Raw genomic sequence first — 3,340 nt, 5'->3', positions numbered from 1 at the left:
TCTGCCACCCGGTGCCCAGCTGGCAGCAGGAATCCCCGCCTCCCGCCGCTCCCATTGGCGCGACGGCCGGCGCTCGGAGGTCCCATTGGACGCCCGCCCCGTCCATCTCCCCGGGGGGCGGGGAGAGGAGCTTCGCCGCGCAAAGCCTCTCGGGACTGGTAGTTCTTTGCGGGCAAGGTGGGGAGGGAGAAGGCGGCCGGGCGGGCGGGGGTCCCTCGGGATGGATGTGGGGCCGTTGCAGCAGCGGAGCCTCCAAGGGACAGTCCCTGTTCCTGATTGCATCCCGGAATAATAATAATAATAGTAATAATAATAGTAATAATAATGATAATGATGATAATTGTTATGTACTGAGTTGAATAGGATCCAAATGCAGCAGTCTGATTGGTCCTAGAACAATAGGATCCAGAATGCAGCAGTCTGATTGGTCCTAGAACAATAGGATCCAGAATGCAGCAGTCTGATTGGTCCTAGAACAATAGGATCCAGAATGCAGCAGTCTGATTGCTCCTAGAACAATAGGATCCAGAATGCAGCAGTCTGATTGGTCCTAGAACAATAGGATCCAGAATGCAGCAGTCTGATTGGTCCTAGAACAATAGGATCCAGAATGCAGCAGTCTGATTGGTCCTAGAACAATAGGATCCAGAATGCAGCAGTCTGATTGGTCCTAGAACAATAGGATCCAAAAGGCAGCAGTCTGATTGGTCCTAGAACAATGCAGCAGTATGATTGGTTGGCAGGAACCACCCAATCATGCTCCAGATAGAAGTGAATCCACAGCCTGATTGGCTTACAGTAGAATTCCGGAATTAGCCAATCATGTGCAGCCCATTGTGTAAATAATGTATATAAAGCAGATACCTTGAGGGGACATTCATTCATTCCTCCTCACCACTATGAGCTGAATAAAGAGCATGAAATCACTTTGCGACTCTGAGTATATTTCAATAATGATAATGATAATGAATGTCCTGCTTTTCCTTAGGTCGTCCCTGTTTGCACCGGAGGAATGTTGGAGGGGATGGAGTCACCCGACCCCCAAGCCCCCCAAAGGCAGCCCTGCAGAGGGAGGATTTTTTAAATGTTTTGTGATATTTTTATATATGTTGGAAGCAGCCCAGACTGGCTGGGGAATCCCAATCAGATACTCGGGGTATAAACAGTAAGATGATGATGATGATGATAATAATAATAATACTAATACTAATATCATCCCGTTGTGGGAATAGCACCTAGACTAAGGTTACCAGATTTTTTTCAATGAATCCGGGGACACTTTTCAACTTCAATGGATTTTGTATGGGAACTGATTTGTAAATCCGGGGACTGTCCCCGGGGAACAGGGACATCTGGTAACCTTAACCTAGACACTGATGATGCCAGGGTTGTAGGGACAGTTGCAAACCAGCAAGATGGGCAGGATATACAAACAACAACATCAACAACAGAGATATGGCCTTTCCTCCTCCTCCTCCTCCTTCTTTTATTTAGGGCGTCTCTATTTTCATCAGAGAAATGTTGGAGGGTATGTTGCATCAAGCCAGGCGGTGACCAGTCATCCACCCTAAACCATCACAGCTGGTCCAGGTTGCCACTACCAGTTCCAGGGAACCGCAGGATGGAAAAGGCACTTGCAGGTGTCTCCTACACTTGTGAATACCAGAACTAACATACTCAGTGATGTATTTCTGAGTAAACATGTGCAGTCAGGCTTCTTTGGAAGAAGAAGAGTTTGGATTTGATATCCCGCTTTGTCACTACCCTAAGGAGTCTCAAAGCGGCCAACAATCTCCTTTCCCTTCCTCTCCCATAAGGTGAGTGGGGCTGAGAGACTTCAGAGAAGTGTGACTGGCCCAAGGTCACCCAGCAGCTGCATGTGGAGGAGCAGGGAAGCGAACCCCATTCACCAGATTATGAGTCCACCGCTCTTCACCACTACACCACACTGGCTATTATGTGACCCTCAAATAATCCTGGTTACCGCTACCTTGTGTATGTGCATCGAAATCATGTCTTAATGCAAGAAGACAGGGATAGGCAACTTGTTGTTTAATCGTTTAGTCGTGTCCACCTCTTCGTGACCCCCTGGACCAGAGCACGCCAGGCGATCCTGTCTTCCACTGCCTCCCACAGTTTGGTCAAACTCATGCTGGTAGCTTCAAGAACACTGTCCCACCATCTCGTCCTCTGTCGTCCCCTTCTCCTCTTTGTCCATGGAGTTTTCTAGGCAGGGTTACTGGAGTAGCTTGCCGGTTCCTGCTCCAGGTGGATCTCGTTTGGTCAAAACTCTCCACTATGACCTGTCCATCTTGGGTGGCCCTGCATGGCAGAGCTCATAGCTTCTCTGAGTTATTCAAGCCCCTTCGCCACGGCAAGGCAGTTAGTTGTGTTTGATCTTAATTGGCATAATTCCCCTTTAAGGACATGACGTTGAGATGGACACCCGCATTCACCTGCTTCCCCCACCTCTCCAGTTATTTTTGTGTGTATATAATTGTTATTAAAGATTCTCTTGGTGTACATAAGTACGTGCATTGTCTCTTTCTTCAGGTCATGGTCTAATTTGCCTCATCCAGGTTGCAAGCCTCTTTCTGCAAATTGACTCTTGAGCAACGACCACCATTCCTCAAAAGTTCAGATGCACTCAGCTTCTTGAAAACTTGCCTGTTTTATCTGCTTGTGGACTTCCCCACCCACAACACCAGATCCCAGCCATTCTCATTTCCTCCCCCCCCAACTATGTGATGACAAAGGATTTTTTTGAGTTTGCATTCATGCAGAAAATTAAGACACAGTTAGTTGTCCTTCCTTTCCTTCTTTGCAACGCACTCAGCTTCCTCTCTGGAGCTGGGGAGAGGAAACTGAACTATTTCTTCATGGGTTTCGTTATGGCAGCAGGGCCCCCACTCCTCTGGGGCAAGGCTCCTGTGCCTTTAAGGCTACTGTTCGCCTATGCACACATACTTGGGAGTAAGTCTGCAGTCTTAATCCCACTTACCTGGGAGTAAGCCCCACAGAACCCAATAGGACTTACTTCTGAGTAAACATAAGCTTGTGCCTTTAGTCCCATTGAACTGAATGAGACTGAATGAGGTTGAATCCTAACGAGACATAAGTACAGTGGTACCTCGGGTTAAGTACTTAATTCGTTCCGGAGGTCCATTCTTAACCTGAAACTGTTCTTAACCTGAAGCACCACTTTAGCTAATGGGGCCTCCTGCTGCTGCCACGCCGCCAGAGCACAATTTCTGTTCTCATCCTGCAGCAAAGTTCTTAACCCGAGGTAATATTTCTGGGTTAGCGGAGTCTGTAACCTGAAGCGTCTGTAACCTGAAGC

The sequence above is a fragment of the Podarcis filfolensis genome (assembly GCF_964270895.1).
Source record: "Podarcis filfolensis genome assembly, chromosome: 7".
Lineage (NCBI taxonomy): Eukaryota > Metazoa > Chordata > Lepidosauria > Squamata > Lacertidae > Podarcis > Podarcis filfolensis.
This window is presented reverse-complemented; position numbering follows the sequence as displayed.